Below are 12141 nucleotides of genomic sequence, written 5' to 3' on the forward strand. Positions count from 1 at the left end.
CATGATGGCTCGTGCTACTTTAAAGGGTGGAGTGTATTTGGGAGACTAAATGTCCTGAGAGCATTTGGGCACTGGCTGAAATGCTGACTAGCCCTGATATTACTAATTGGTTTCAAATTGTTGAAATAGTGGGCTTCTGTAAGAGGCCAAAGCTGTCCTGTGTGTGTGTCTCTCCAACTGGGCTGTAAAAATGAGAGGAGGTCATTCAGCTTCCAAGGAAACACTGGAGAGTCACTCTTAGGGTATCTGTTTTCTCTGACGCAGATCCTTTTCCTTACGAGTGGTGCTCCAGGCTTCTGTAACTATCAGTTCTCAGACTTCTCAGATCCTGATCCCACATCCTGAGGAGCTCTGTATGTGACCTGTCCCTCTGTCTGTGTTTGCCTTGCTGAGCAGAGAGGTTTTCTACAGCAGGTTAGCAGACCTTGTTCCCTGTGAGGGTGCTGAGGCCCTGGCACAGGTTGCCCAGAGAAGCTGTGGCTGCCCCATCCCTGGAAGTGCTCAAGGCCAGTCTGGAAGAGGCTTGGGGCAACCTGGTTTAGTGGAAGGTGTCCCTGCCCCTGGCAAGGGAGTTGGAACAAGATGGTCTTTAAAATCCTTTCAAACCCAAACCATTCTGTGATTTTACGAGTCTGTGAAAAGTCATCACCCTACAATTTACGCCCTTGAAAGAATATCTAGCCAAGGTTTTACCTTGGTGAGTCATTCTAGCAGTCCCAGTGTCTCATGTAAATGTCAGCCTTTACTTAGTGTAACTCTAGATCTTTGTGGACAGAATTAGACTCAGCCAAATGAAGAGTCCAAGGACCTTTGCAACCCAACACCAGAATGATTACAAGGTACATACAGATCATGCTGTTGACACAAACCGTAATGACGACATTCTGGCATTACCTGAATAGTTGACATGACTGCAGAATTATGGTATATGCAACACTAGGACAAATTTAATACAGGGCTAGGAAAGTATTAAATCTGCACGGAGCTCTTTTGCCAGGTGTTTAGATCATGGAAAACACATTAAATCTGTTTTAGGAACAAGACAAGCATCTGCTGGATCTGAAATACACTGCACTGAAAAGAGTGAGTGTAGAGGGGAGGAGTACATTTTAAAATTTACACTTAGAAGTAAGGCAGAGCTAGACTCCAACATCACATTAATATACTATCTTGTCTTTATTTAAAAAACAGGCTTGAATAGACACGATAACACTCAGCTTTCAGTTACTTTGAAAATGATGCATTTTGCGAGCCATCTGCATGTACCTGATGGTGCTACTCATTTTCATAGAGGTGTTCAAGCTTTGGGAGTGTGTGCTAGACACTTGGGTATCTCGTGGCACTACTCTGTAGGGCTTAACAGAGATATGAATAGGTCTGCAATGAACAAGACTCTCCCAATGGCAGTGGGCTGCAGAAAGCTCTGTGTGGAGCTGCATTACTTCTGTGCCATATGGCAAAACAGGGAAATTGTCACCACTTCAGTAGTGAGCTCTCTAGTTGTGAGTTCTTTAGTGGTGTGAATGTGTGATTATAAAGTGGCTTCTCTGTTGCTCCTGGGGTGTGAATAATGAGACTTCTGTAGGAAGCAAGAAAAGGGTGATTTTATTTGCTTCTTTTCCTACATTCCAAGAATCCTGAGAAGATCAGTTGGATTGCAGAGACAGTTGTGATTTGTGGAATGATTTCTTAAAATCACTGCTCTTCAGGTGGGGAGTGGGGCAGGTCTGTGTCAGCTGGGATATTCTGAAAACAATCAAATAGCTGCAAAAGGTTATTGTAGCCATCGATAAGGTATTCACAGAAACTGCAGAATCCTGGTTGGATGTGAAGCTTGCTAAAAGTCTTTCTAAATTGCAGAAATGCAGCTGAGTGTATTTCAAAGACCTGTTTTATTTTTGGCATATTTTCAGAACAGGTAGCACCAAAGAGCACAATTTCAGAGTAAAATTTTCAGAGTGAATTCTGCTTTTAATGCTTCCCGTGAGGCAGGTTGGAGATTTGCATCTCAAAAGTTGTGTCTGGCACTCCTGTGGGCATTTCAATACACATTTGGGAAGGGCAGAAAAGTGTGCTGACTTTCAAGGAGTGGCTCCCTCTGGAATTAGCAGAACAAGCATGGAGACCAGCATGGCTGCTGGAATGAGTGTACTGTGTTTCATGCTTCAAAGTCACTGCTAAGTTTAAGTTGGGCTTGTCCATTTTACAGAGCAAGTGATGCAAAGAAAAGAGCATCAGCACTCAGAATGTAATGGCATTTGAGCAACAGCTGCCTTAATATTGGAAGAATCATAGCAGAAGGCTTAATTTTGGAACTACTTAAGGCACATCCCTGATGAGATGGTGAACAAACATACCCAGTGTGTGGCTCATGTGGCCGTGGAGCCTGTGGGCTGTTGGTGCAGGTGTGCACATACTCAGGGTGCTTGTGCTCACAGGCACAGCTCCCACTCCAAAGTGCAGTGTCAAGAGATGGGGCCTCAATGTCTGTCCCTTCAAATCTCCTTTTGATTGTCTGGAAGGTGCCAGGGGGAGAGCAGAGTCCCTGGTGGGGCTTGGGGGCCGCCTAGCGAGAGGCTCCCCATGGCCTCAGCAGCCCCATGGGACATGCTGGGCAGGACTGGCCCTTCATCCAGCGGCTGCGAGCAGCTCACACACCAGGGCTGGGGAGGAATTAATTTTATCCCTTGTGTTACATGTTTCTTCTGAGCACAGCTGTTTCTCAGGGCTGGAAAATCCTGGCTTTCCCTCCCCTTATTTGGATAACAGCTGAACTGCCGACAGATATTGGACACTTGAGTCAAACTGGAGTTCCTAGAACCAAGTGACTAAATCCCCTTTTAAGCACCGACATTAAAAGACGCCTAGAGCTTATTTTAAGAGATGCTAAGCTTACACTTGAAGTCATGAGGCTCCATACTTGTTGAAGTATATTCGTGTCGAACAGAAATCCTGCTAATTTCCTTCCTTTCTTCCCTATTAAAAAAAACCCTGCCCTGCCCCATTTCTCTGCATGCCAAAGCATTACAGAGATGTAGAAGGATTTTGAGCCCAGACTGCCTGATGTGAGAAGCCTGCAGGCCCTGGGATGAAGGCTCTGGTGCCCATGGCTGTGACCTGCAGAGGATGTGCACGTGTGAATACAGGCAACAGCATTTGGGGAGCCCCTGGGCATCCTGTGGCACCTGCCTGCTGCTTTGTGCTGTATCTTTGGCATTCACATGGCACAGGCACCTCCCAGAGGCTGTTTAGTGGATGCTGGGGGTCCCTTATGTGAATCCTATGGGCCATTCAGTGTCATGGAAAGAATATTGTATCAAGAAGCTGTAAATGCTGTCTCTGCAGTTAGGATGCTGTAACAAAGCTAGACAAAATTCTTTCCTGAAAGCTGTGAGGGAACACCCACAGTCTCGGTCTCCAGGATTCCTGCTTCCTAAGAACTCTGTGTTAGTGCTGAGCTGGTGCACTGGGGCAGGGCTGGGCTGCACTGTTCGGGTACAGCTCTGAGCCCCCATTCCCACCTCGCAGCCGCCGGGACATCGGCTCCTCTTGCTGCACAATCCTGCCTGTGCCTCAGGAGGGGATGAATCTCATCCCAGCTCTCCCTTTCCTTGCAGACTGCTGGAGGCTGTTATTCCCATTTCCACACAGATGCCTGCAGGTAATGATGAAGCAGAGCCTCAGCCACAATACAAAAACTCACGGTCTTTTTCTTTTTTTAAGGTAGAAAATGTGCGATGCACTGTTCAGCCAGTGAGTGAGTTGGCCTCCTCACCGTGGCCCAGAGATGACTCTGCTGCATGTCAGGGGGGGATTAAGCTAACAGGGCCAAAGAGGAGGGTGAGAAGCCTCCAGTTCCATGCAGGGCACACCTTCCAAGGAGGTGGCTCTCATTCCGGCAGGCTCAGGAGATGGGAATTGTGTGATCAGTGCATGTAACTGTGACTCATGGCTTTGCTATCTGGAGCCCCAAAGATGACTCTGCTGCCGTGGCTGTACCCTGACGTTTGCATTTGCCACAGAACACAGTGAGTTCTGATCTCCACTGGCCCCAGACCACTTTGTGTGTCCTTCCTTCAGGAAGAAGCGTTTTTGTGAACAGCATGCAGGCATTGCAACTGCTACAGCATCCTGTAGCACAGGATGTCTTTGCTATAGTAGTAATTACCAAAACAGAAAAAGAGCCTTTTCTGTCCCCAAACATCATGGTTTTACTTAACTGATTTCATTTGCATAGAAATAAAAGGAAAGTATATCCTCAGATGGGAACACATTCAAATGGGATGTCTATAGAGTGACAGCAGTAGCTATGTTGCACTCAGATGCAAATAGGAATGTGGGGTAGCTTTTGCAGAGCCTGCATAACATTTTTCTCCAAAGTGTTATGCAAAGCAGCACGTGCCCTGCTGTAGCTTCTGTCATCTCCTGTCACACAGGTGTGCCTCAAGTGGTTACTGACTGGTGGACTGATGCTTCTGCCATCTAAACCTGAAATCATCAAAGCTGGCAGATCCAGAGGTGAACCAAAGCTCCTGAGCCTGAAATGTTGGCTGTCTTGTCCCAGTGCACATGAGGCTCCTGTGCTGCTCATGCTGCTGCTGCACAATGCAGGAGCAAGGGAGTGAAGGGCAAGGGAGTTAGTTGTGCTCTATGGGAGCTCCCCTCAGACAATGCCCCAGGCAGGGGAGCTGTGCACACAATCCTTCAGTTACCAATCACCTCACATCTCTGCCCTCGGTGAATTCTGGCCTAAAGATCTTGTCCTAGTCCAGCTCCATCAGTGCTGCTCACCAGTGCTCACAGGCAGTGCCAGCAGTTCCACGAGCAGAGCGAAGTCTGTGGGTGAGATCTGAATGAGCACAATTAAAGAGCAGCCCAGGATCCCCCTGGAGTCTGTTTGCTGTGAGGAGTGCTATTTAAAGCTCTCTTGTCTCTGGTTTCTCTGACATGCCAGGAGATGTTTTTAGCTTACTGGTCAGAGAATTGTCTGTGGGGCTGCTGAGAGGTGGTGCAAGTGTCCCGATGGTGGTGGTGCAGGGTTCTGGCCAGAGGTGCCTTCCCAGAGGCACACACCATTGTTGGCATTCCCCAGGAGCTAGGGGGGTTTGTGCTGAGCATGTGAACCACAGCAGAACTGCTTGGCATCAGAGATGTGTAAACCTGGCTCCCTCCATGTGCAGTGCTGTGGGCTGGGCAGCCTGGGAGTGGGGAGGAGGGAAGGATGGGGTCTCTGGCCAGCTCCTGCCCAAGCCAGAGCAAAGCTCTTCCCTCTGCTGCCACCTGAGCAGCAAAATCATCTCAAGCACCTTTCAAATGCTGGAGCAGGCTGTTAGTGCTGAAGTGTGAGAGTGGCAGAGAGGGAGCAGGGGGTGCAGCTGGTGCCAACACCAAGAGGGCATTTTCCATATTTTTCTCCCTTGCATTGGCCTTGCAGAGGCTAAAGGGCTACTGTACAGTGAGGCAGAGCTGGGGCTCTTAAATACTTGTTCTCAGTCCTACATCTTGTTCAGGTCCTATCTCTGATTTCTTCACCAAAGAAGCTGGGGCAGCTTCAGCATCTAAAAGATAATTTCAGCCTACAGCAAGAGAGCTGATTCAACAGCAAGGCTCATGGTAATTATCTAAAATTGCTGGGAGCCAAAATGCTCCCAAATATAACCAAGTCAGGAAGAACAGTGGTCAGAGCACTCAGCCCATTGCATGTGCTGCAGTGTCACCAGAAAACTCAAAGCCTCAACAGGGACCTACCTGTTGCACTGTAAAATGTGGTAAAGAAAACTATTCCTGTCTGGAAGCCTTTACACAGAGCATAAATCATGCATTTAAAAAGTACAAATAATCAGAATATAGCTAAGCACTGTAGTTTGGAAGCCTGTGTGTAGAACTAAGGTGTAGACTATGAAGCCAATTCCCCAAACCATCATTGTTCAAATTGCCTAAATTAACCTGTCACTGTACAGTCAAAGGAAGCTTTTTCTAGAGAAATAACTTTACAAATCCCAAGCCATTTCACAGAAAATTGAGCTGGCAGAAAGCATTGCATAAAATTAAATAACTTGCACAGATGCTTCTTGAATGAAAAATAAGTTCTAGTGATTATTGCCTGTACCCAGCAGGCTTCAAGACTGCGCCATCCAAGCCCTCCCAAACACCTCCTGTGACAGTGCCATGTGCCACACCCTGTGTCCTAGGAGGAGGAAAGGCTGGTTTCAATGAATGCTGTGGCATTTGGGCTCCCACAGACTCCCTTTCCCAGCAGGTGCCAGGCAGTGACTGATCCCAGCCAGGAGCCCATGTGCAGATGGGCAGTGGCTGCACAGCCAAACCCCCCAGAAATAGAATCAGGCTAATTTTAACTCCGTGGACAGCATTTGATATGGAAGCAGCTGGTGTCATACCAAACTCTGGGCCTGTCAAGCAACCCGAGTACATCACTAAAGCAAATATGTTCATTTCCACCCAAAGGCCATTAGGAAGCCAGGCCTGATTTTAGCTGGCACTTGACTCATTATAAATCAGAGCTGTAAGTTTGTAACCATAGACATGCAGTGCCTAAACTCTTAGATTTTAATGCCATTTCATTACAAAAACGAGGCATGACTTACCTATTTTTCCCTGTAATCCATTGCACTGCTAGTATGTTTCACTGTTTCTGTTTGCAACTGGTGTCAAGGTGTTTTGGTCATGCTCCCTGTGTTCCCCTCTTGTGAAAAGCTGTTCTGCACTGAAAAGTTGATTTACTAGATATCATGCTAGTAGTCAAGAGCACATCTAGGCAGTGATCTCTGTGTTTGGATTACCTTCTTTTTGGCAGCTAAAACAAATGTCCTGGGTAGAAAACCCCTAGAAATACAGCAGAGCTTTGATTTTCTGTCTTCTGTCACTCTGGAGAGTGGCAGAGGTAGCACATGTGCCAAACTTCAGCTCAAGTGTCCCACAAGCAATTGATATTGCTTACTTGTTGGAAAGTCTCTCAAAACCAAAAATGCCTAATTTAATATGTACCCAGCTGCATTGGAAAGTTGTCACAAGTACAGCCATGACAGGGTGGCTTTGAACTCCAGCTTGTGCTGCAGCTCTGGCACCCAGCAAGGGGCTGTCCCCTGCCCTCTGTAACCTTTGGAAATTAGGAAATGGCAATAGGAAGGCACATGTGCAGTGCAAGGCACCAGAGAGCCAGGGCTTTGTGTCTGCCTGCCCTCCCTGCCAAAAATATCGTTTGCTTCTGCTTAGAGAGCTGGTCAGCAAACACATTTAAAATGTTATAGGTCAAATTAGCAGCAGAGGTAGAGGTGAGTTACAGTTCTTGTTAATAGAATTTGTGAAGTGACAAAGTTCCTCTCTCAGGCAGTGAAGACAGACCACTCCATTTTCTTGCTACCTTTTGCAACAACAGCAAGGAATTTCTCTAGGAGATAACAGTGCTACGGACAAAGCTTTTGGATACCCCAAACCTACTAATTAATGCAACTGAAAAGAAAAACATGAAAAGGAAGATACTCAGGCAACAAAGGGGATGAAGTTCCTTTCAAGAGGCAGGTCCTGCCCTCAAGTTTGCCTCACTCTCTGATCTGCTGAGGAAATACTTGATCCTCCACTGTTCTGTCCTTTGGAGCTGGGAGGTCCCACACTCCCATCCACACCTGGCCATTCTCACAACCCTCTGGATTAAGCCTACAGATGATGGGTCAGGTGTTCATTGTGCCTTAGGGCCCGGGCTGTGGCTCCTACCCTGCTGGGCCAGGAGAGGAGGGCACTGCCCAGCTCTGCCCATCGCCTGAGGTCATCCTCTGCTGCTGCCCTGTTGCAGAAGCACAGACAGGCTGTCCTTCCTCCTTGGCTGTGGCATAGGAAAAGCCAGTGATGTGTTCTGGTAGCAGAGTGCTGGACAGTGAACTTCCATAGCTGTAAATTATGTGCTGTTAGAGAATCAGAGCAGCCTGTGCTGCTGCAAGGTGGAGCACAGGGTGAAAGACTAAATCCAAATCACACTGTTGTGGTTCTGGTTACCTACATTAGCTACAGGTCTCAGAGCTGTGACAAGACACCCACTGAGAAGTTGTATTATATTTTCTTGCCACTTTCTTCCCTGTAGCACCTCTACCACTTCTCTCTTTCCCCTGCCACAAGCCATGTTTAGGAGCAGGCTTTGGAGCCCAGTGGGTGCTCAGCTGCACAACCCAGCCCACTTCACAGCTGAGGGTCTTCTGGACGATTTCATCTTCTCTCAGCCCAGGACACTAAATGAAGCACAAATGGACTGGGTGCTTGCAGAGTACCTTACAAATGAAGTGAGACATTCAGGGGGGCAGAGCTCATCATGGCTTCACCCCTTGTACCTGTGCTGTGGAGCTGGGATGCCCTGGTTGGCAGTGGAGTCCTCTCTTGCTTTGGAAAGCACAATCTTCCTGGGTGTAAGGGTAAGAGATGCTCATGCAGACAGCAGGACTGAGCCAAGCATGCTGTGGGTTTGGAGCTCCTGGTTTGCCAAGATGCTCAAATTACCACCCTTGATGAGCCTAAAGGTAAGAGCAGAGCTTGATGTGCCAGCAAGGGGAATGCTGCTCTCTGAAAAGGAAAATCATATCCCTGCCTCTCCTCCCCACCTCTGAAAAGCCTCAAACATCCCAAGAACATAGTTAATATGCTATAAATTAAAATGTTACTTACCTCTATAAGCCATCCATTTGGTTTTGGGGCTCTTGCTGCCAGCAGTTTGTGTCAGTGCTGAGTCTTGAAGCAGAAAGTCTCCTCTCCAGCAGCTCCCCTCTGAGGTCTGGAGGCTGTCTGGGGTGGTGGGTTACATTTCTAATGTTCAGATCCCTGCTTGTGAGTGATGGCATGGCGGGAATGTCAGCTGTATGGGAATAAACTGCAGCGATTTATTCCCTCTAGCCTGTTTGAAAGTCAACAGAGTGGCACCATTATCTGGAACAAAACAGGTCTGGTGTTGTGAGATACAACGGTGGCCAGATCCATAATTGCTTATAATTTGAAATGCTAATAGCCCTGAGTGCTGGAAAGATGCCAGCTCAGGTCGATTGTGGCTCTCTACATTGAAAGAGAAGTGTAGAAAAACTTCGTTAGAATCCGGAGTCTCTTACACAGATCTGGAATGTAAAGAATTTCCTATTCACTTGGAATATAAAGAAAACCTGAGCTTCTTCTCAGATGCTGAGGAATGCAGGGAGATATCTTGGTGGAGCCAGCATATGTCTAGCTGTTTTGAGCAGCCTCGTGTAACCACCCTCCAGACTTGGGAGTGTAAACTTGTGGGAGTTGAAGCCATGTGGTGATGATGGCAGAGGTGCAGTGCCATTATACTCCTAAATTTCACACTAGGTGCACTATTCAGTGAGGTGGCCTGGGGAGGGAGCAGCAGCGAGGGCATTTCTGAAGTGAAGGGATGTGTCCATGCCAGTCTCACTGCAGCAGGTGTAGTGGGGTTCCTGTGCTCCCACATCCTTGGAGGAATTGCTTTGTGTGGATGCTCAAAGGGCAGGATCCCCAGACAAAGCTGCCCATTACTCTGCAAGTGTCTATAAACAAATTGGTTCTTGTCTGCCCCCACAGCGGTGCCCTTCCATGGCTGAGAGCTGGACTGGGCTTACCCTGTTCAGGCTCGGCTTAGTCAGCCTTCATCAGTTTTGTGGCCATGGAAATAACCCAGCTGCTTTGTAGAAGCCTATCCAGCAGTGAGAGGTACTGAATAATTAGTTACCTCTTGTGGGATTCCCCAGATTCCCATTTTGAAAATACAACTTGTAGTTTGCTTTCCTGCATGCACAAGCTCTTAAATTTTTCCTGTCGCCTTCCTGCTTCATTCATACTGAGTCCCAGAAACTGTGTGAAAAGGTATAAATTACTTTTGGCTAAAGCATCTCTCCTTGCACTGTTTTTAATGGCTGTTACATTTTTTGTGTCACTGCAAATCTTATCAAGACCGTTTGGGCTCAAGGATGGGATGGACCCTGCCCTCCAGCACAGGCTGTGGTGTAGGGATGCTCTCCCCTTCTTCTGGACAAGAAATTCTGCCACAAATCAATGGGATTTACTTGGATCCCCTCACTAGGCAATCCAGCCTGAGGAATTTAAACTATTACTCACCTCTTAGGGACATAATTAGCAGATGAACTTTTGAATCTTTTTGAATGCAGGAGTGGTGGGAAGAGACTGCCTATTCAAGCCATCTTAAACCCTTCCCAAAATGGAAAAGTAGCAGGTGCAAAGGCCACAAATGCTGGGGCCCTTCTTCCTGAATTGTTTTGTCAAGGGCCCCTGAACTGACATTTCAATTTAATACATCAAATTCTGAGGCAGACGAGTAGGGACATTTTTTTTTGTTGTTTATTTTTATTTGCTTGTTTTTGTGGTGTTTTGTTTTGTTTTGTTTTTTTACAGAGGGATTTTTGAATGAGGAGTGCAGGTAACAAAAATCTTCTTGTGGAGATGAAGGCATGTGCCCTGTGCAGAAGCTGGGTATCTTCAGTAGCAAGTTGTTGTCTGGGGTAGTTTTGACAGTAAAAATTGAATTAATTAATTCTGACTGTTGTATTCAGAGTTCAGACAGAAACTTCTTGCTTCCTGAGGAAACCCAGCACATCTTTCCACTCTGTGTGAAGAAGCTGGGCACAAGCTGGTGTTGGTGTCACAAGCGAGCTTGGGATAGAGAGTGAGCTTGGCAGTGCAATGAATTTTGGGAGAGAGAAGCTCCAGGCAGGCTGGCAGGTGCCAGCAGGTGTTTCCCAAAGAGTTCCCAGGGTTACCTGTGGCAGTCACAGGCTGGTTGTGGCTGGTTACTGGAAGGGAGGATGCTGAGCAGAGGTGTGCCAGGACAGCTTCTGCACCCACCTGCAGAGGTGTGTGCTGGTGCAGGGGACAGCCAGGGCTCCTCCTCCAGGAGAGCCTCAGCACAGAGAACACGACTGCAAGTTGAACATCACCCTTTGTGAGCACAGGAGAGACTCTGGGAGGTTTCAGTCACATGGAGGTGTCATTAACAGAGGATATCACAGCCTGTCTGATGTCCCAAGGCAGTGGAGGGGCTGTGAGTGGGTCCTGGGAGTCTCCCCAAGCCTCCCCTTCTGACTTCCCACACTGAGGACTCCACGTGGGTGGTAAATTCTGGTAGACTCTGCCAGGTTTGGCTGGTTATACTTAGTCAAACCTGTCTGAAACTGGACTCACCAGTAGACTCAGCCAAGTTTGAATAAACTGAACCAAGTCTGAGACTAGCACTGGTTGGGCTGCCTTCATCTTTAGCAGTACACTGCTCCAAACCCAAATTTGGGCTGGTACGGTTCCTCTGGCTTCAGAACAGCAGTGCAGGTTCTTGTAAGGGCCATGTTTGGACAACAGGGACACATTTGACCTTTCTCCTGACATTGTTGCTCCATTTAGGATCTGATATTCTCAGTGAGCCAAACAGATCAGTAGTTTTAGCCTAGGTGCTTATCATGGGTATCTTGCAAATTCAGATTATCTCTGACCACATTAGCCAAATATTCTTCTAAATTATGCTGGTGCATATTTGTAGACTTGAAGGGGATTGAGCAAGTGTAGCGGAAAAGGTCTGCAGATGAGTATGAGCAATTTGGAACTTTGTTACTACATAACAGAAGTGGCACTGCTGGCAGATATCCTCAGTCATCTGTCAGTATTAACTTCTGAAAGCAACTTAGCAGAGGTGCCTGCTTGCTCTTCCCACGCTGAATCCCAGGAACGATATTTTAGTGGGGAGACTGACTAGGCTCAGATTAAAGTTCTCACAGTGTTGCAATAAAGACATTACTGGATGCTGCCTCAAGGCACCTCTTTATTGGGTGCTTTTACAGCTCTTTTAGTGGTGCTTTCTGGCAGCATTCCCTGGGGTTTAATTTCAGGTATTTTGAGGTATCTAATGTATTTTCCACTGTAATTTAAACCTGTGCCAGTCTGGGCTATACAGACTTACCTATAGGCAGTTTGAGGAGTGGTGAACATTGTTGGAGGCTTGCCAGCCCTGGGTAGGACACTTGCCCTGATATCTATAGATTGTACTGATGTGTCCCCCAGCTGGGTCCTCTGCAGGCTGCATCAAGATACAGCTCTGCAAAACATGTCAGTTTTATGTGAGTTTCCCCTGTGGATGTGGGTCTAGGT

Source organism: Pseudopodoces humilis, chromosome 17 (assembly GCF_049639895.1).
Source record: "Pseudopodoces humilis isolate 2021_Gansu_Grassland_sample_001 chromosome 17, ASM4963989v1, whole genome shotgun sequence".
In the NCBI taxonomy this organism is placed as follows: Eukaryota; Metazoa; Chordata; class Aves; order Passeriformes; family Paridae; genus Pseudopodoces; species Pseudopodoces humilis.